The sequence below is a fragment of the Vigna unguiculata genome, chromosome 5 (assembly GCF_037176805.1).
Source record: "Vigna unguiculata cultivar grain cowpea cultivar isolate G323 ecotype 2 chromosome 5, ASM3717680v1, whole genome shotgun sequence".
Classification (NCBI taxonomy): Eukaryota; Viridiplantae; Streptophyta; class Magnoliopsida; order Fabales; family Fabaceae; genus Vigna; species Vigna unguiculata.
This window is the reverse complement of record NC_140796.1, coordinates 22,035,472-22,058,817: the sequence shown is the minus strand read 5'-3', so window position 1 is coordinate 22,058,817 and position 23,346 is coordinate 22,035,472. Positions and strand designations below refer to the sequence as shown.

At 35.8% G+C, this 23,346-nt stretch overlaps 1 pseudogene; it reads right to left on the bottom strand.

Moving 5' to 3' along the window:
* Positions 1-18,341: 18,341 nt before the first annotated feature.
* LOC146886236 (uncharacterized) lies at positions 18,342-19,827 on the bottom strand (annotated as a pseudogene).
* Between the last annotated feature and the right edge of the window lie 3,519 nt (positions 19,828-23,346).

Genomic DNA, 23,346 nt, shown 5'->3' with positions numbered 1-23,346 from the left:
GCCTTGGGTATTACTAATATTCATTCACAATATCAATTGAAACCCCATGTTTTATTATGCTCGAGCCTAGAACAAAGTCTGACTCCTCCCAGCATCCTACAACCACCCAATTCTCTAATGTCTGTGACGGCGCCTAGCGGCTCATAGCCTGCCGCCAGGCGGTGAACCAAATTCTGGAAAACCAGAGTTTCTTCCCGCACCTACAAACCTTCACACCTTCTTCAACATCCCTTTGACCAATTCACTCAAGCTTACTACAATAATGTTCTCTAAAAATGAATTATAACAAAAACATTCACGGCCAATCCAATCTACTGTAATTGATACCAAAAATCCAGGATTCCTCAATTATTCTAACCCTAATTCCAGAACATACTCGAAATCATCAACCCTCTCTAATTACCTCACAATTTCATAATTATTTCCTACCATCTGCTCGATTAATAATATTAAAACCCTCTCCACTGATCCAAGATAGCCCAGAACACAGAAAAACATCAAAATTGCATTAACCAGACTTGCGTCACTTGGCAGAAATTCATCCCCGCCAGGCAGTTCATCATAAAAACCTAGAAATGGGCTACAAGCTTGCGTCGCCTGGCGGTACAGGGCTTCACTACCAGGCGGTTCCTTACGGGCCAGAAAACACATGAAAATGGATATGCCGCTTGGCGGCTATGTATAGCCCGCCAGGCGGTTTCTGGAACACGACAAATTTAAGCATTTTCACAATATATGCGTCATGCAATTCAGATTTAAAGTAAATTAAACGCGTAAAACTCCCTTTACCTGTATCCTTTCACTTAAAAGCTTGAACGACTCTTGATTCTTCCTTGGTTCCAATAGTATCCCTTGATTCTCCTCAACTCAGCCTCAATAGTTCACTCACCACACTCTTTACACTCTAATTTTCGTCTCTGTTTTCTGAGTGCACTCACAACTTGCCAAAACTCTTCTTCTTACCTCACATTGGTCTTTTAAAGGTGCCTCAAAGCTAGATAATTACCAAAAAATGAATTTAAGGTTTAATGGTAATGTTTATTATCATTCATTGATCCTTTATGATCCGTTTCTCAACCACCCTTGGCTGCCCATGCATCTAGGGTTTCCCTTAACCCTTAAAATTCAAGCCAAAACCCAAAATAGCAAAGATAAAGTTTAATTTGAGTTCTCCAAGGCTTGAACCCATAACTTTGACAATGCCAAATCAATGCTAACCATCTAGCCAATTCATGTTTTTTGCTAACGAATATAATTCAAGCATTATGTCATCATTCAACATGCTTAAACATATTATTAAAATAATAATAATTAAATAGCACATAAATGGCATACATAGGACTTGAACCCAAGTCCTCTAACACAATCAAAGTACTCTCAACCATTTAAGCTAGTACTTTTCTACGTCACCTTCATCAACATTTAATGCCATAAAGGCTCTCACTTCCCGCATTTATCAATTAATTATTTATTTAATCAATTAAATTTTACGGGTCTTACAGTTAGCACAACTCTCTCAAATGAATAGGCTCAAAACTCTCAAACTCTCAAAGATGAGGATAAGGAAATCTTATAGAAAACACACAAGCTAAATTTCTACTTCAATATCCACCACCTAAGATGCTACCATATCATAGAAACCATTCTAAACTCCATAGCATCATCAAACAACCAAAAATTGAGAGACAAGTGTATGAACCAATCAAAGGATAAAGCATGAAAAGCTAATTAGAAATGCTAAACCAAAGAGAATTTAATGAAACATGACTGAATGAGTAAAGAAGAATTGACAAACAACAAATTGAAGGCTGGAAAGAAAGGCAAACACCACAAAAAGGAACCTAGAAATGCACTATAATAGATGAAAAAAACTGAAAACAGAGAAGAAAAAGTGCTCAGAAACAATTAGGAATCAATTAGAATAACAAAGAGTACACAATCTAGAGTACACAAATTGAGGGAATAAATTTCACTTCTATTGAAGACAAACTTAAGGCAATATAGAGTGCACAATCAAGGAATCAATTAGAATAACAAAGAGCACTTAAAAGCACCACAAAACGCACAAAACAAATATAAAACAGAGAATTCTCAAGACCACTATGCCAGAAAATTTGCCCCAACTTTGAATGATTCTTTTTTTGTATTTTTCGTCTGGATGTTAGCTAAATGAGGAAAAAATCAAATTAAAATTTGGACCAGGTAGTGAGTCATGAAAAATCTCAAACAGTAGGTGTGCGTGTAGTGAAAACTGGAAAAACATACTATAGCAGAATTGCTCACAGAAATTGTAAGATGTTCTATGAAAATTCAAGATGAATGAACTTGATTATGATCTAAAATCAAGTATGAATCATAGAAGAACATCTTAAACACTTAAAAGCACAATCCAATCGGTGAAATGGGCGAAAAATAGTGAGACCATTGCCTTACACATCCACAAGTATCACTTGAAGTTCATAGCTCATTTTGTGTGATGTAGGACTTGGTTCTCATCAAACAAGTGCAGAATTCAGCCATATGAACGAAAATTAAGATGAATTAAAGTGCTTAAACATGACTTAAGACAAAACACAACATAAGGAACTAAAAATTAAAAGATGCACCGATTAAAATGAAGAAAAATAGCAAGGAATAAAAGAACAAGTGTTGGAAAATGAAAATGGAACCTAAAACAGATTTACACCAATGAAGCAAGGAGTAATACAAGATGAATCAATGGAGATTCATGTAGCCTCAATGTCAAACAGTGGAGAGCAACAAAATCATGAAAAAAAATAGCAAAACCTGGAAGAATAACAGTGGAGAAGACGAACAGCACGAAAATTGACAACAAAACACAAGTATGGACCAAGAACCTTACCCAAACCAAGAGGATGGATGCACCAAAGGCTTGGATGGCTCTAGATACAAACTGATGGACGTCCTTGTTGGAGAAGTGGAAGGAAATCCATGGAAGACACCAAGAAGTAGATGAAGTGCAGCAGAAATTAAGATAAGAACAAGAAGAGCTATCGGCAATGGAGTTTTTTTGTGAAGATGAAGAGTATAAATGGTGCTATGGTGTGAAAGGTGGCTAGAGGAGATGAAGCAAAAGGATAGCCATGTATGCTCTCAAATCAATAGAAGTATGGAGTGATCTCAACACTAGCATCTATTAGCAATTCAAGAGTAACCATTACAATAGTTGAATGGCTCTATTTATAGGCACATGGCTGGCCAAATGAGAAGAAAATGCAATAAAGATGAAATGCAAATGTAGCTTGGAGGAGAAGCTTGATTGGAGACCATATGATGTAGGAGATGAGTCTTGATGATGCCAAGTGGCATGTCACACTCTCATTGCCAAAGTCACACACTCCATGATACCATCACATGCTCCTTGCTTTGCTCATGCTTTGCTTGCATCCAAATGTAGATAAGCTAATGATTCTCGGCCAAGATAGCAAATTGGGCTCGGCCCAATTGATCCAAAAGTGTTCTAGCTTTTTGTTGAAAGCAAAACCTAAGCAATGACCCAATTTAAATATAATCTACAGCCTTCCATGCATAAACTCATATTTTGTAGATTTCTTTGGCCCATGTGAATAAAGTGAAAAGCTCATGATTGATTGGATCATCTTGTGAGATGCCCATGTGGATCTTTTTCATCATGCTTCTAGTGACTGGGCCTCGAGGTGGGCTTGGACTTGTTGATGCATTTGGGCTTAGGCTTATTAGGATCACATCACTACTAGTCAAGAGGTTTAGGAAGTATCTAAAAAGGAAAGGCAACAAAGGTAATCAAAGGAGGTACATTTCTAAACAAAATGATTCAAGTAATTCTTCTAAATTCTCATGTTATAATTGTGGAAAGCAAGGACATATCAAGATTGAATGTCCTAATGTTAACAAAGAGAAGGAGAGGATTGGTGATAGGAAAAAGGAGAAAAAGTCCAACGAAAAACGTGCCTCCATAGCTTAGGAGGAAAATGGTGATTTAACAAGCACTTCATCTCAAGAAGGAAGTGAGGAAGCAAATCTATGCCTCATGGCCAAATATGAATCATCTTCATCAAGCCAAGTAAGTTCCCTTGTCATCTAAAGATAAAAATGACTATTATCAATTGTTGCATGACTTTGAAGAGTCGCATAGTGAGGCAAACAAAATTGTTGTCATGACCAATCGGCAAAAAAGATTAAATAGCTGGCGAGAAAACAAAGTTAGCCAACTAGAATCAGAAATAGTCAACTTAAAAACTAATTTCGAACATTTGAAAATGATTTACAATAATTCAGTCAATTGTTCTGAAAAATAGCTGGCTATAAGACCTTGTGAAAACTGTACTACTTTGAAAAATCAAGTAAAATATATTTTGAAAACTTGTAATGTTATGTTGTTTTGCAGGTCATAAAACATGAAAAGAAAGATCTGTGGTACCTAGATAGTGGATGCTCGAGGCATATGACCGATGATAAGTCCAAGTTTGCAAAGTTGGAACTAAAAGAAGAAGGCTTTGTGACTTATGGTGACAATAACAAAGGAAGGTACTTGGAAGTGGTGTCATAAGCAATGGAGCCTCATTCAACATCCACAAGGTGCTTCTAGTTGAAGGCCTAAAGCACAATTTGATAAGTATAAGCCAATTGTGTGACAAAGGTTTTGAAGTTGTGTTTGAACCAAATCATTGCCTTATATATGATATATGTGGTAGCATTGTATTGGTAGGAAATAAAGTCAACAATACATACTTACTTAATCTGCATCATGCATCATTTAGCATTCATTGTTTGCTTACAAAAGAGGATGATACCTAGTTATGGCATAGGAGACTTTGTCATATACATATGCATCATTTGAATCAACTAAATTGAAAACAGTTGGTTGAAGGGTTACCAAAACATAAGTGTGAGAAGGATAGGATATGTAAAGCATGCCAAAATGGAAAGCAAACCAAGGTTTCCTTTAAAACCAAAAAATTGTATTTCAACTGAAAGACTCTTAGAATTGCTTCATATGGATCTATTTGATCCTTCTATAACTATGAGTCTTGGTGGTAACTACTATGCATTGGTTATTGTTGATGATTTTTGTAAGACCCGAGAAAATTAAATAGTTAATTAAATAATTATTTAATAAATGTGGGTAATAGGAGCCTTTAAGGCAATTAATGCGGAGTGCTATGACGTGGAAAAGTACTAGCTCAAATGGTTGAGAGTACTTTATTGTGTGAGAGGACTTGGGTTCAAGTCCTATGTATGACAATTATGTGTTATTTTAATCTGTGCATGTTTTGTTGATTTATTGGAATGTGAGACGTGATAATGAAATGCTAAACTTGTAGGAATTATCACAAATATGAATTGGTTGAATTGGTTGTGCACTTGACTTGGTAATTGATGGATTGGGGGTTCAAACCTTGCTAAAAACAAATTTACTCTCTTTTTGCCAAATTTTCCTTGGTATGAATATGAAAGGGTTTAGGAACCCTAGCGGCCAATTGAGAGGCAACCTAAGGGCTGGAAAACACTTGGTTAGTACCCATTGAATAGTCTTAATCACCATTTTCATTAATTTTCGTTTTAATGGATTAAAGAGGTAATTAAGATAGCATTAGCATTGAGAGAGAGAGAGAGAGAGAAATTGGTAAGAGTGAGGCCTAGAACCTTCGTGTGAACTACTAGTCAGAAGTTGGTTAGAGAATTCGGACTAGTGGGAGAACAGAATTAGAATGGAAACCATTGTTGGTGGTGCAAGCAAAAGACAAGGGTGCTTTTGGGTTAGAGACACATCAATTTCGAATTTGAAGCAAGGAATCCAGGTAAGGGGAGTTGTTTTTGGGTGTTTCTATTGTATACAATTTACACTACATTGTATGATCCATGATTCTATGAAAATTTCCTCTATCTAGGCCATTTTTTGCATATTTCTGGGTTTTCACCCAGAAACCGCCTGGCGGGTATGCATAGACCGCCAGGCGACTCATCAGTTTCAACCTAGTTTTGAGTTCTGTGGCATGAGCAGTCGGGCGGCGAGACAACACTGCCAGGCGATGCGCGCTGGTCATCACTGGTCCGCTATTTTTGTGTGAATTTTATGAATTTCTGAGTTTCCAATTGGCTTCCTATGTTTGTGTGATTGCATATTATCATGATATCTCGAAGGTTGGGGTGTTTGCGAGTATAATTGAAATATGGACAGGGAGGGTTCGTATTAAGACGAGAGGTTAATCTGAATCCTGAATTTGGGGGCAATTGATAGGTGATTAGAATGATAGGATGCATAAAGCATATTACCATTGGGTTTGAGTCTAATAAACCATGTGTGAATTGTTGGATTCTACTGTAATTGGAAGCTGGATCAAATTCTGGAAAATTCGATGTTAGTCACGGGTACAGGAATCTGGGGTTTTTACCCTACTACTGATGTACCGCCTGGCGGCATCTTATTGGCCGCCAGGCGATGGTGAGTAACCAGTGTTGTTTGGGAAACCTGGCGTGGTGGTCGCGAGAGAGATGAATAGTGAGTCTAAAGTGGAAGGAAATATTGTTCGATTAGGTGAAAATAATGAAGGAATCGGGAACTAAAGATGGTAAAAGTAGTGCAGTGATGTGGGGGTATATTGCAACATATTGATGACAATTAGGTAATGAAAACTCTAGTGATGATAAATAATCTGATATAAGAATGTGTTGTAAGAAGAGTATAACTGTAGTTAAATTGTAAGTTATAAGATTTTGTGTTTTGGTAAGTCAATCAATGAAGATTGAAGGGTGAAATAATGTATTAAGTTAGTAAGCATGAGAATTGGGGCTGACTGAAATTTAGGGACAATGGAGATAAGAAACTATCCTGATATGGGCCTTAGATAGTCTAGGGTGGTGACTGAATTCTATTTTTAGATTTGAGTAAGTCAAAGAGAATGAATTAGGCAATTTTCTTGAGCTTGATTGAGCCATTATGCTTGGATAGAAGACTTGGTGAATTAAATGTATGGAATACATGGACCTAGGAGTATGGGTTATAGGTAATTGAAATGATTGAGGTATTATTGGGTAATTTAGCACAATGTCTTGAAAAATGTAGGTGAGTGATGCTTTTGGTAGCATTTTGGTTATGGGACAGACCCAAGAGAGTGCCAAAAACCAGCAGTGAGGTACTTCTGGTGTGGCGCCTAGCGGGCTGTTGATGCCGCCAGGCGATAGGAACAGCGGGAAAGGTCCCTGCGTCGCGTGCCACTTGGCAGTAAGGTGTGCTCAACTAGGTTGTATCTATAAAATCGTGGGTCTGGGGAAGGCTTGGCGCCTGACGGTGAGGAGGCTCCGCCAGGCGGTCTGCACTGGTTTTGCCTAGCGGCGCTTAGGTTGCGCCAGACGATGACGCTGTAGACTGTGGCTTTTGGTGTGTGTTGCTTTTAAGCAGTGATGTTATACTAGGATTAGGGGATGATGTGCCATGAGCGGGTAGGTTCATGGATGGTGGTGAACATGTGATTATATGAGCGGGTAAGTTCATATCCAATTACTCTCGTGTGGGGATATGAGCGAGGTAGGTTCGTATATTCTGTGCTCATACTTGAAAGATGCTGTGTGCGGAGAGGTACGTGGATGGTGGATCACATGTGTTAGACTACAGGCGGGTAGGTCCGTAGAGCAGGACTACGAGCAGGGAGGTTCGTAAAGTAGGACTATGAGCGGAGAGGTTCGTAGAGGCAGGACCACAAGTGGGCAGGTTCGTGTGAGTATCATAAATCCTGAGTCTAGGGCTAACCATTTGTGTGATTTGAAGGCTGAAAAGCCTTGGGGTTTAAGGTCTTGGCCAAGAACTAATTAGGTTAATTAAGATGGGTGTATTATTTATTATCTATGACTATATATGTTACTTTTATTTTTATCAGCTCACCCTTTCTTTTTGTGTTTGGCGATGATCGTGTGATTCGTTACACGGGAACAGATGGTGATAGAGGTGATGCTGAGAATGCTCAGGCGACGGAGTGAGGGCTAGTTGGGAATAGAGCTAGGAATTTTACTATGTTTTCATTATGATTTTGAAATTTGGAAATTTTTAATGACTTTATATTTTAGGTCAAAATACCTTTTTGGTCCTAATTTTCGTCAAGTTTTTTCAAATAAGTCTTAATTTTGGTTTTGTGTTTAAATAGATCCCAATTTTCGTCAATTTTGTTCAATTGGGTTCCTTTTTGCTAACACCGTTTAAATCATTAACGGCCATGAACAGTGACTGTCATGTGTCACTTCGTGGTTTTTTTGAATTTTTTTTTATTTTTATTTTTAGTTTTTTTAATTTTTTTTAATTTTTTTAATTTTTTTAAAATGTTTTTAATTTTTTTTTAAATGTACACGTGTCAACCCAGGAGCGTGCCACGTGTCACTTCGTGGTTTTTTTGAATTTTTAATTTTTTTTAAATGTCCACGTGTCAATCCAATAGTGTGTCACGTGTCAAAGTCAATGTTCTGTATTCAATTTGGTCCCTATATTTGTTATTTTTGTTCAATTAGGTCCCAATTTTTGTTAATATTAACCAATTTGATCCTATCGAAGATGTGACCAAATTTAATTTTTATATCAAAGTTATAATGATGTGAATTTTAATATATTATATAAAAATATTTAATAAAAAAATGTGAATTTTAATATAAAAATTAAATTTGGTCTTAATTTGGAGAGTGACCAAATTGGTTTGTTAACAAAAATTGAGACCTAATTGAACAAAAATAATAAATATAGGGACCATGGTGGAGAGTTTCAAAAGGAAAAGTTTGAGCATTTTTGTGAAAAACATGGGATAAAGCATAACTTTTCAGCTCCTAGAACTCCACAACAAAATGGAGTGGTTGAGAGAAAGAACAGATCATTAGAGGAACTAGCTAGAACCATGCTTAATGAAACCACATTGCCTAAGTACTTTTGGGCTAATACAGTCAACACAACTTCATATGTTTTAATCGTGTGTTAATAGGGCCAATTTTAAAGAAAACACCTTATAAGTTGTTCAAAGGTAAAAGGCCTGCTCTAAATCACCTAAAAGTATTTGGTTACAAGTGTTTTTTCTTAAATAATGGAAAAGAACAACTTGGAAAATTTGACTCAAAAGCGAATGAAGGCATCTTTCTAGGTTATGCTATAAATAGCCACGCTTATAGGGTTTATAACAAGAGACTTATGATTGTTGAAGAATTTGTGCATGTTGTTTTTTATGAAACTAACCTAGTGCAGCAAGATCAAAGGCCTAAGATTGCAAATGAAGAAGATATATTGCAGGAAAAGCAAACTGCTGCAAAACTGGAATCTGCTATAGGAAATCAGCCAGCTAAAAAAGAAATTCAATCGACTGAAAAAGCTACAGACAACAACTTACCCAAGGAGTGGATTGAACCCAGGAGATTATCAAAGGACAACATAATTGGTGACATAAAATAGGGAGTATCCACTAGACGCAAGCTTGTATTCTTTGAACATGTTGCATTTGTTTCTCAAATTGAACCTAAGAATGTGAATGGTGCACTATGTGATAGTAATTGGGTTGTTGCTATGCAAGATGAACTTAATCAATTCCCTAGGAATGATGTGTGGTCTCTTGTTCCTAAAACTGATGCAATGAATGTGATTGGTATAAAATGGGTGTTTAGGAATAAAATGGATAAAAATGGTAACATTGTTAGGAATAAGGCTAGGCTAGTTGCTAAAGGTTATAATCAAGAGGAAGGCACTGATTTTGATGAAACATATGCACCTGTAGCTAGGTTAGAAGTTGTGAGGTTATTGTTAGAATATGCATGCATGTGTAATTTCAAACTTTCTTAAATGGATGTTAAAAGTGCATTCTTGAATGGTTTCTTAAATGAAGAAGTGTATGTATAAAAAACCCCTGGCTTTGAAGATCACCTCTATCCTAATCATGTTTTCAAATTGAATTTGAAACAAGCACCACGACAGTGGTATGAAAGGTTAAGCAACTTTCTTTTATCTAAAGGATATGCTAGAGATGCGGTTGATAAAACACTTTTCATTAGAAAGCATACAAGTGATGTAATACTTGTTCAAGTATATGTAGATGATATAATCTTTGGATCAAATAATAACTCCATATGTGAAGAGTTTGTTGCAGCAATGCAAGGAGAATTTGAGATGTCTATGATGGGTGAGTTAACCTACTTCCTAGGGCTACAAGCGAAGCAATTCAAGCATGGGACATTTTTAAGCCAGTCAAAATATTGTTTTCACCTACTGAAAAAGTTCAAAATCTAGGATTGCAAAGAGGCTACCACTTCAATTGCTACAAACTGCCTTATGGATACAGATGAAGTTGGACGACAAGTTGATTCAACCAAATATAAATGGTTAATTAGTTTCTTGTTATATCTAACTGCTAGTAGGCCGGATATACAATTCAGTGTTTGCTTATGCGCAAGGTTTCAATCCAATCCAAAGCGCACTTCAAAACTACTAAAAGGATTCTCAAGTATTTTAAAGGGACAACTAATGTTGCATTATGGTATCCTAATGAATTTAACATTGTTCTTAGTGGTTTTTCAGATTATGACTATGCAGAGTGCAAATTGGATAGGAAAAGCACAAGTGGTACATGCCATCTACTTGGATCAAGCCTAATCTCATGGAATAGCAAAAGGCAAGCATGTGTAGCACTATCTACAACTAAGGTTGAGTACATAGCAGTTGGACATGCATGTCCTCAAAACATATGGTTGAAGTATCAACTTATTGATTATGGTGTAAAGCTAGAGAAGGTACCTCTTTATTGTGACAATACAAGTGCAATCAATCTAACCAAGAATCTAATTCAACATTTTAAAACTAAACACATTGAAATCAGGCATCATTTCATAAGAGATCATATTTAAAAAGGTGATATTGAAATCATGTTTGTGAAAACTGAAAATCAATTGGCGGATTTATTCACTAAATCACTTGCATGTGATAGAATTAATAAGCTTAGAACTGAATTAGGTATTCTTGACATGAAGAATGTATGTTGATATTTGTTTGGCTTGTTAATCTTATTAGATCATGTGTGTGCTACATTTAAAGTGGTAAAATCCGCATAATTTGTAAATTGCCAGAATTTCAGTCAGCTAAAACTGCAAATTTAACACATAAATTTCACTTAAATTGTTAAAATCTGCATAATTTGTGTTTTGGAACTGTTTCAATCTATTAATTCTCACAAAACAACACATATATTTCATTTAAATTGGTCTGGTGTGAATTTTTTGTGATCTGAAATTTTCAGTCAGCTAAAACTGCAAATTTAACACTGAGATTTCACTTAAAAATGCCACTACAACAAAAATCAGTTGTCTGGTACAGTTTTAGTGGACTGGCTCTGTATTTTTATGTGTTAAAATCACTTATACTAATGTGATTTGCTTGAATTGATTTTAATTAATTGACCCAATCAAAGTATCCATCATATGACTATTTTTGGATTGTAATTGCAGCATGTAACAACTATTACATCAGCTAAAATCAACTTTTCATATTGCATTGACTATAAAGTGCTTTGATTACATGATTTCCAATGTAAATGCATTAGATGTGAACTATTTGTGAGTGGATTGTTCATAAAACGCATGGAAAACACATCACTGCATACTCTAATACAGATTCCCCCACATTTAATTGGTTGTGATTTCATGTACTACATTGAAACCAGAAAATCTAGACAAATTTATTGACTGATTTTGAAAATAAACATGTTGATTCTATAAATACTTGCATAAGCATCATGCATTGGCATTATCATCTACTAGTAAGAGCCAAACTTACAATTCACCATGCCTAAGACAACGAACAACCCCCTCAGATGATGAAAATTCCACCCCACCTACTCCATCCTCTCCCAATGCTTTGAATCATGGAAGGATTGAAGTATGGTTTGAAGGCCATGAAGACAGAATTCAAACCTTCTTAATTGAAATCAATAGGAAGCAAATAATCCTTCCTAAGTGGCTGAGGGTAGAGAACTTTGGCACCCTTGAGCAACATCTCAAAGCTTAAAAGTTGAAAACATTCCTTGAACTTTCGGGCAAGGTGTATCCAGATTTGGTGAAGGTGTTGTATGCCAACCTAAGTTCAGCAATGGCATTCTTAAAACAAGTGTCAAAGGTGTAGAGATGGAAATCATTAGGCAAACATGGAAGGATGTGGCTGGCCTAAGGCAAAGAGGTGTGCAAGTCCGCAAAGGTGAAAGTAATGCAATGGATGAATTCAACAAGGTGCAATAATTCAACCAATGTGTGTGTAATCAAGGTGAGCAAACTAGAAAATTTCATGTGGGAAGGCTGCGTGTGGAGGAAAAGGTATTAGCCATGGTGGTGACCAAGATCATAATGCCAAGGGGAAGCAATCATGCAACCTTGAATGAAGATGATCTTATGGTGATGTACTGCATTCAAAATGGTGTGATGGTGGACTGGACATACACCATTCGTGACCACATGATGAAGGCAAAGAGGCTCACGAATTTCAAGCTTCCATATGTGCTGCTCAACTCCAAGTTCATTGAGCACTTTGGAGTGGATGTGGAAGGAGAGCTTGAAGAGTCTACTGGTCTTCTAAATCATGTGTTCACACTGAATATTCACAAGATGGAATTCACCAAGATAGGAAACACTTGGCTGGTTGAAGGAGATCATGGTGAAAATATTGAAGTTGGAGCCAATGACCATGAATCGGGAACAAGTGGAGGAAACCAAGAGGAAGATGAACTCCAGCCCATGGCAATTGAGCTTTATAACCCTCCTGTGAACATTGGACCTGCATACTCCAGTTTGAGAGAATGGTTCTCAACCAACTTTAAGATCTCAGCATGGCACAAAATGCATACCATGCTTATTGCACAACAAGGTTCCTAGACTTGGATGAGCAACTCCATAATGTTCATGACCTCCTCTCCAATGTCTAAAATAGAGACAACCCTAGGAATGAGTGAAGGGGATGGCTTATAGGTCATGCATTGCATTTTCGTGCTGCATTTTATGTTGTTTATTTGTCTGCTCCAGTTTTTTAATCAGTTATTTCCAAATTTCAATCGACTAATTATATCAATCCCAACTTCATGATGTATTTTTCATTTCTGTTTTTATTTTGGTGTGTTTATATCGTATCAGGATCCCTGATCCCTATGTTAATGTTTTAATGAAAATTTTCATCTTTCCAAATTGATCTATGCATTTGCTTTCATTTGATGAATCCAAAGGAGGAGAAAAATGAGTAAAATTATGTTAAAATTGGAAAACCGAAAATAAATCTGCTGGAACAATGTAATACTACAAACTTAATCTAAAATCTGAATTTAAATCACATTATTAGTGATAGGGGAGCATCTGCATATGTGATATGTATGTATGCTTGTGTGCTTTTGCTTGGATGTATGTTTAGTATTTTGGTATCTAGTATGCAAAAGCTTTTTCAGGTTTCTCTATGGATCTTAGCTCATCAATTCAACTCGATGATGTTGGCTTCATCAATTAAGGGGGAGAATGTTGGCACAAGCAAGCTTGAAGCAAAGAATTGATAAAGTCATATGCATGAAGATTATAGGTGTTTGATGAAGATTGATGAAGATTCACTTGAAGATTAAGTTTTAGTGTGTTAAATCTGAAAATAACATGTTAAATGTAATGTTTTGTTGTTATATAATATTGGTAGGCTATATGACATAGGTTAGATGTCTTGTGTGCCTTAGTGTGTCTCTTTTAAACTGTTAAAATGAGTTTTAATAGGTTAAAAGGCTTGCAGTATATAGTTTCTAGTATGAATACATTCAATCAGTTGAATTATTTTTCAATCAACTGATTTTACTTAAGTCAAGTGAAATCAAAAGATTGTACAGAAAATTCAATCCACTGATTTCACTTAAACCAGACTATATATGTCGTGTTTACGAGAGCAGCGTAACGTTTTTGAGTTTTTGAGCATGAAACTTTGTCATTCTTCTTTGGAAAACTCTCTCTCTCTCTGTAATACACAACTACAACTCGTGGTTTAAAGATCTTGGTTGATCTTGGAGGCATTTTTGCTTGTGAGTAGCTTGAAGAACACATGTATGATTGACTAAGAATAGCCACCATCAAGTTTGGATGTTCTTGTGCCTCTGGTTGTTTTGCCTGATGTGATTTCAGGTCTGTAAGTGTGATTATTGCAGGGTGTGTGTCTAGATTTTTGTGTGAGTCAAAAATCTTGTGAGTTTCTTTGTTCAGAATTGTAATATTAGTGTGTGATTTGTAAAACTTTTGAATATAATGAAAACCAAGCTCAGGTTATCCTGGTAAATTGGACGTAGCTTTGTGATTTAGTGAACCAGTATAAAAATAATTGTGCAATTATCTCTCCCTTATCTCACTCACTTTGAATCTCTTTAAAAAAACTCAAGAAAAACAAGCAATTCATTCTTTGGTGTGATTTAATGTGTTCTTGTGTAATTTGAGGTTGTATACTTGTTAAAAATATTGATTGGACCAAGTCTTGTATGTAAAAGATTGTTGTTTGACTTAAATCTGTGAATTCTGTATTCTGCATAAATCTCCAGTATTTTAGCCGACTAATTTGTCTTTTTAATCGACTATTTCATAGCTCAAGAATAAATTAGTTTGTTGTGTTATTTTTAATCTATTGAAATTGTATTGATCTGCTGCTTTTACATCCTAACTTTCCAGTCTATTTGATTCAATTGAAAGTTTTATAAAGTCAATTCAACCCCCCCTTCTTAACTTAAATCACCATTTCAAAACTAACAATAACTAGTATCTCACTCACATAAAGTATGATATCTAGGTCGTGTGAGTCGAAGGAGATTCCACAAGGTAAACAGTATGATATGGAAAAGGATCATACTTGAGGAACTAGTGGGGTTAACCTTGTCATGGCTTGGTTGAGACTTTTGGTCTTAAGTGTTGAAATATCATTTCAAGACTTGTGTTGAAACATCATTTGGAGACCAAGGTAAAAATCCTATCCATTAAGAAAAGGATATGTAGTTATTAACATGGGAGAATCCTCTTCATTCTTAAAATGGAACATGGCCACTACCTAAAGGAAATCCTCTCCATCAAGAGCATGACACATGGTCACTCTTTCCCTAGGTGGGACGCAAAGAAAAAACATTGACCCATGTGGTCAACTCAACATATGTGTCTATCTTGGGTCAACTATGGGTGTTGACCTTTGTTCACCTAAGTTGACCAAAACCTTACACTACTTGGCGCATGATACAAGGCTAAAATACATTCCTACTCTACTAGAAGTGCTCCATGATGACCCATGAAAATAAGAGCTTGGCGTCAACTTTCATAGATGTCTCTAGCTCTTCTTGGATGTGCTTGGCCATGCTCCTTGTGGTTGGTCCCTTGGCTAGGGGTTTTCCATAATCTACTCCCACTTGAGAAGGATTTGACCCAAAATCTAGAGGGTCTTCATCTTCAACTTCATTCATTCCTCATACAAAAGGGGTTAGATCACACACATTGAATGTACGGATTCATATCATATTCACATGGCAACTCTAGCCTATATGCATTCTTGTTAATCCTCTTAATCACTATAAAAGGACCATCACCATGAGAATTAAGTTTGTATTTCCTTTTTTTTGGAAATCTATCTTCGCTTAAGTGGAGCCAAACCCAATCTCTTTCTTAGAAAATCACTTCCATTTTGCACTTGCTATTGTGCTTAATGTATCTCATGATTTGGTGTTATATTTGAGACTTCACCCTCTCATGGATTTTCTTTACAAATTAAAACCTTGATACCTCTTCCTTATGAATAAAATCACTCGAATTTGGAGAGGTATGAGGTCTAAAGGAGTGAAAGGATTGAACCTATACACAAACTCGAAAAGAGAGACTTTGGTGGTCTTGTGAACTAACCTATTGTATTCAAATTCATTATGGGGAAGTTACTAATCCTAAGAGTTATGGTTTCCCTTAGCATGGTCCTTATAGATCTATTCACAACCTCGGTTTGGCCATCTATTTATTGACTAAAGGTGGAGAAATGAAGCTTGGTTCCTAGCCTTAACCAAGGAGTTTTCCAAAAATGTCTAAGGAACTTGTTATCTCAATTGAACACAATAGTTATAGGTAACACATGGAGTTTAACCACATCTCTAAATAAGGGATTAGCTATATTTCTTGCACCATATACCTTGTGGCATGGTATAAAATGAGCCTTTTTGCTAAACATATCCACAACCACAAAGATAGAATCAAATCACCTTTGGGTCTTGGGTAGACTTAAGATAAAATCCATGCTAATGTCTTTCGAAGGAGATGAATCAATAGGAAGAGAGGTATAGAAACTATGAGGCATAATCCTAGTCTCTTGTCACAATGCCTTTGTACTTTCTTTATCATATAGGGCCAATGGAATATTTCTTGAACAATGCTTAAAGTTTTATCCACTCCAAAGTGGTCTATGAGTCCCCCTCATGTGACTCCTTGATTACGAGTTTTTTGTAGTAACCTTAAGGCACACATAACTTACCTTCTTTAAATAAGTATTCCTTGGACACATAGTAACCCATTTTTTGCCTTATTTTCGCAACTTGCAAAGATGATGGAGAAGAAATCATCGTGTTCATACAACTCTGCCATGTTATTTAAACCAAGGATTTTGGCTCCTGTTTTGAGAAAATACTATACCTTCTAGAAAGAGCGTTCGCCACCACATTGGTTTTTGCCTTCTTGTATTTGATCACAAAAGAGAATTGTTCCAAATATTTAATCCACATTCCATGCCTATTGTTTAGCTTGTGTTGTCCCCTTAAATACTTAAGTGACTCATGGTCACTGTGAATAACAAACACTTTGAAGACTAGATACTGCTCCCAAGTTTGAAGAGACCCCACAAGGGCATATAATTCCTTGTAATAGGTGTTGTAGTTAAGAGTGACACCATTGAGTTTTTCACTAAAATAGGCAATGGGGTGCCCTTCTTGCAACAAAACTCCACATATTTCTACACCACTTGCATAACATTTTATCTCAAAAGTTTTGGAAAAGTTTGGGAAAGCTAGAATAAGTACATTAATGAGATTCTCTTTGAGTTGCTTGAAAGCCAATTCTTGTCTCTCTCCCCACTCAAATTTAACATCCTTTTTCACTAACTTATTGAGAGGTGAAGTTATACTTGAGAAGTTAGGGACAAATCTCCTATAGAAGGATGTTAACCCATGAAAACTCCTAACTTTTCCTACATTTTTTGGAGTTGGCCACTCTTCGATAGCCTTGATTTTAATGATCAACATGCACACCATACTTACAGAATATGAATCCTAGAAAGACCACATTATCTTCACAAAATGTGAATTTTTCTTTGTTTACAAAATTATGGTTGTCTCTTAAAGTGGAAAGAACAACCTTCAAATGTCTTAGATGTTCATGTAGACTCTTGTTATACATTAGGATTTCATCAAAGTATTGAACCACAAATTTTCCTATACAGTCCCTAAGGACATGATTCATTAATCTCATGAAGGTGTTAGATGCATTAGTTAAGCCAAAAAGGCATCATTAACCACTCGTATAATATAAACTTAGTCTTAAATGCGATTTTCCACTCATCACCTAATCTTATACATATTTGGTGATATCCACTTTTAAAGATCAATTTTGAAGAACATGGTGGACCTATGCAACTCATCTAGCATGTCATCAAGTCTTGGGATTGGGTGCCAATACTTAATTGTTATGTTGTTGATAGCCCTACATCACAACACATTCTCCACTTTCCATCTTTCTTGGGCACCAACAAAATAGGCACGACACACGAACTCAAACTCTTTTGCACCCAACCTTTGTCTAACAAGTCTTGAACTTGAGTTTCAATATCCTTGATTTCTTAGGGATTAGTTCTACATGCGACCCTATTTGGTAAGCTTGCCCCAAGAACAAAATCAATTTGATGTTTTATTACCCTAATTGATGGAATTTCCTTAGGGCCTTCTTAGGGAAAAACATCAACATATTCTTTCAAAAGTTCTTCCAAAGGAGATAGAAACTTGAGTTCTAGATTTGAAGTGGTGCATGTAAGTGCTCCTTTACAAAGGAGGTTGTATGAAGGTTGCTCATAAAAGAGAGTTTTCTTGAAAGTTTCCTTAGTCAAATTCTTCTCCGTATGAGTGACCTTGGAAGGAGCACTAATGTCACCTTTATCCTTATGTTTTTTTCTCTTTTTTTCTCTCTTCATCCCCATTTTCTTCATTTGTAATTGATCCTCAAACACCTTAGAAGGTGGTAAGGGATGAAACACAAATTTTTTATCCTTGTGGTGAAAGGTGATTTCGTTAGTAAGACCATGATGTAGTTTAATTGTCAAATTGTCATGGTCTTCCTAATAAAATATGGCAAACTTCCATACAGACTATGCTACAAAGCATTTTACCTTCATAATTTCATATGGAGAACTTTACCTCCACTTGTTAGTTCACATTCAAGTCCTCACCTTCATTTAGCCACTGGTGTTTGTAAGGTTTGGGATGAGGTATGATTATGAGACTTAACTTTTCAACCAACCTAGTGCTACAACAATTGCAACACCAATCACTATCCACAATGAGAGAACATGTTTTGTTTGAAACTCTACATCTTGTATAAAATATGCTCTTTCTTTGGCTTAGGGCTTGGTGACTAGGTTGACTACTAAGAACTTTTCTCATCATGATAAGGTCTCCTTTGCAAGGGTAGGAATCTTCTCCTTTTAACCCCTCACTTGCACTATTATTTTCCTCTTCTTGGACACTATATGAATCAACACACCTTAAGATCATAGTCTTTTTTGGCGAGGCATTGAGATGAAATATGACCTCTACCTAGTCACTTGAAGCATTTTATATCACTTGTGCACATGGATGATGATGATGATCCCTGTTTGTGTTTTTCTTTTTCTTTTCCTAGATTCCTAGAGGGTTCTTCCTTTCTCACTTGCTTGCCCTTTCTCTTAAAGTCTTTCTTAACACTAGAATTAGAGTGGAGAGTTTCCAAACCTTTTTCTTAAGAGTTGTTGCTCTACTTTAGTGTATATTTGTGCTAAATCATTAAAATATTGATAGGGCAAAATTTTCACTCTATCTCTAATCTCAAGGTTGAGACCACTAAAGATAGTTGTCTCTTCTTCCTCTTTGATTCTCACCTTCATTATATAGAGTTCCATCTTTTGCCTATACTCATCTACACTCATCCCTCTTTGTTGGAGCCTTTGGATTTTGTCCATAAGCCCCCTATGATAGTAGGAGGGTATGTATCTTCTTCTCAAGACACTTCTCAACTCATTCCAATATTGGAGTTAAGGGGAATGAGAGAGTCTTCTTTCTCTCACCAGGCAAGTCCACTAATACATGGTATTTCCTTGAAAGCTTAAGGCTACAAGGGAGACTTTTCTTTCCTCACTCACTTTATGGCACTCAAAAAGTTGTTCTACTTTCATCTAGTAATCTAAGTAAGCCTCAACATCTTGTTTTCCATGGACAAAGGGAGGTCAACCCTAACTTCTCTTGATAATGCTCTCTTTCACGCTCCCTTCTATGCACTTTAGGTGGAGAAGGTTGACAACATTGATTGAGAATTCTACTATCCTACTCATATGGTGTGAGTTGTGTGGAAGTTTTGGAGCTTCTCTTGAAATGGCTCATACCCCTTACTCTAGAGTAGTAAGATATTGTTCTCCTTCAACTTTTTCTTTTTCCTTTAAAATCATCTCTTACTTTTGCCAAAGTTTTAGTGATTTTAGTTCTTTGGCCAAATGGTGTAAATTTGGTTGGACATTTCACTAGAATCACTACCAATTTAGTAAGAAGGTGTCTTAGACATTGTTAAAGTTTTTTATATGCTATGCACAAAGAAAACTTGAATTTCAAAAGGAATTCCTTAAGAGACTTAAGGAGGTAAAAGAAACTAAAGTTCACTTCTAGACAAAGGGAGGTGAATCAGAAAGATTACTTAATAACCAAACTTTTCCTAGCTAAAGTTTACCTCAAGCCCTCTTGTGTCAAATTTCTAAAAGGGAATAACTTTGATATGCAAGTCAACACACACTAAACTATAAACTTGTAATCATCTTATTTGACCCTGTTGGACTATATTTATCTTTATATGAATGAGATTGTCAATATATTAAATATATGCATCCGTAGATAGTGAAATCTTAAGGTTATTACAATTGTAGGCTTTATTCACCCCTTCCTTTCTAGAGCCACATCACACCATGTACTCTTAAGATTCTCATAAGCTTGTTGTCTTTGGCTCCCAAATGTTAGGCTTTTTATCCATCAACTTTAGCTTTATTTGTTCCTTTGAGAATCTCTATCCAAGGGCTTCCAAACCATCAGCAAAACTTGCATTCTCCCAAATAAATCGTCCACACATTCTCCATCCTCCATGGGGAAAGACTTATATTGGCAAGTAAGGACGGCAACTTTTCAGAGTTGGATATTTTCATTCCCTTCCAAGTTAACACTAGGGAATCTCATATATCCTTGGTAGTTGTTAACTTCTACACTATTCATTGAACATATACCTCGATTTGTTACTCGACTACATTTTGACTATATTGTTTACTACTCTTAGTCCTCCTTTAGGGGAAGTCAATTTTGTGCACATCTTCATTTTACCTTTCTAGTATACAAATTCTTCCCCATAGTTGTAAAAGGGCTAAAAAATGAAGTTCCTTCAACAATCAACTATGGTTTCAAGTTAACAATTGTTGAATCTTTTTCCTCTAGCACTATTAGGTGCTCAACCCTTTAAACTTTGATACCAATTATGAAAAATAGGAAATAACACAAGAAATCATGGTTAAGTTGTGTTTTGAACTTCACGCAATTTTCCGCCTCTATTGTTTAATAATGTGGCATCAGACATACATGAATGAAGATTGGATTATTTTTCAATTTCTTTTTTTTGCAAGATGACTTTTAACTATTCTTCCTTCTTCTTTATAGTTTAACATCTATAACATAAGATATAATAAATAAAGGAGAGAAGAGATACTCAGTATTTTTACAGTAGTTTGCCTGATTACACAAACTACATCTAGTTGTTGACCAACCAGTGATCTTCTGATAAGTAGGCTAACGTTTAAAACCATAAATCAAGTATTCTTTATGGATTGAGTCATTTCTAGCTAATCTCGTTCAAGTATTCTTTCAACAAATCACTTTTGACTCAATCAAGTATTCTTTCAATAAGTCACTCTCACTCAATCCAAGAACTCCTTTAACTTTCAGTCATTCCATGCTCTAACGTAATTCAAGTATTCACTCTATAAGTCATTTTTGTCAAGTATTCTTTCAGCAAGCCATTCTTGGCTCAAGATAAGTGATGTTTATGTGGTCAAAATATTAGGATTTTTACTTACTCAAGAAGTGTCCTTTTATGTGTCCTTTTATATAGGCTCAAGAAGAAGTAACTACTACAAATCATTTTCTTCGTATTGAGTAGCTTTGAACTCAAATAAATGGTTTCTTTTCTTTTTTGTCATCTATTAAGCTCTGACATTGAGAAGCACTAAATACACTTCATTCAACTAAACGCAACATTTATTACTCTTCTCTTTTATGAAATTCCTCTGGTAGTTGACATTATTTTTTACTTCAAAGAATGATAAAAGCAAATATCGTATTAGATAGATAATTTGGTTAGAATTAACATATAATTTGTGTTAGATAAAGTTATAGACATTTCATCTTGGAATCAAATCCCAAAAGATATTTGAATGAAATTTAAATTTTGTACAAATATCTTAAAGGATGGTGAAGATATTCCCTACATTAAATTTTAGGAATATTCAGCATTTGTGTTAGCTTAAATTTTTTATTATTATATGTATGATTGGATCATCATTTTTAACTAATAACTTATTAGACCAATGAAACTTTGCATGATGATATATTATTTGTTAGATAAAATACATGTACTCATGATTTGATTAACGTCTAAGCAAATTCTTCATGTTTGAAGTTGTATGCTTTATTATTTTCAAGCACTCAATCAAAACATGTTTGACTTTTTATCCAACAACTATTAGGAGTGAATTTGGATCATGAATTCTCATAAAATGACTAATCCTTGGCAAAACATAATATTGTGGTATGGACTTTTCTAATTCATTTATCTCTTTTAATTATTATCTTTGTCTGATCATCGGGTTCTTGGCATTAGTTGTAATTCATTATTACTTTGTCAAGTTGAGAGGATTGGGATTCGAGTCCTGTGTCTGTCATTTGTGTATTTATTTAAATGTGTTTTATATTACAAATATATTGTGAATGCGGAAGTATGACTTAAGATGGTATATATGCATGAATTTAACATGAAATATATGATAGCTTGGTGGTTGTGTTTATGCTTGAGGGGTGGAAGGATGTGAGTTATTCTTTTTCATGTTTAATGTTTTTGCTAAACAAGGAAAAAACCTAGAAACTCTAGAGCTCCTTTGAGAAACCAGAAGGGCAGCTATTGGGGAAGTAAAAGCACAAGTTGATGGTCACTAACCTTAACTTTTAATTATTTTTCGTTTTAGTATATTTTATTTATTTATTTTGGGGGCTGGAAATTGAAAGGGAGAAGAAAGTGAGTGAGAAAGCAAAGAGTCATAAAGTGTGGTAGCAAGGAAAGGCAAAGAAACGAAATTTCAATTGAGGGAGAGAAAAGGAGTGCTGGAAAGGACTTCTTAGAGTGGGAACAAGGGTTGAAGCATTGGGGACGAGAAAGGATCATTGAGAGTGCACTAAGAGCAAGGAAACCAGGTAAGGGGAGTTGTCCATACTTGTTTAATTTCGATTACATTGTTCTGCATGATTTCATAGTTTGAGTGTTTGATTTCCTATTCAATTTAAGTTGTTTTCGTGAATTTTGGGTTTCTGCCCAAAAACCGCCTAGCGGACCGCCGCCAGGCGATGCAACCATTGTTCATGATTTTTCTGGGTTATATGATTAACTGCCTAGCGGCAAGGAAGGATCATCAGGCGGCGTGAACTGGCAAAATGTGTTCTTGCTTGATTTTTGGTGTTTTCGTGATGCGTTATGCGATTTATGGGTCCTTGCTGATATGTTTCTTGCTATAATCGATTGATAATCCTTACCTTTTTCTTTGATTTTATGATTTGAGGGTTTGATGAACATGAGGGTCATTAAGGGTTTGTGAAAGGGATGTGAAATGGTAATATGTTACTGTTGAATTTGTGTATCATTGGATTATCAGAATAATTGTATATGAGTGCAAGGAAATCTGGAAAATCTAGAATCCTAGTGCACCGCCTGGCAGTATATGTGTGCCGCTAGGCAATGAAAGGCGGCCAACCAGTAGCAGGTTTTAGTTGGCTCAATGGA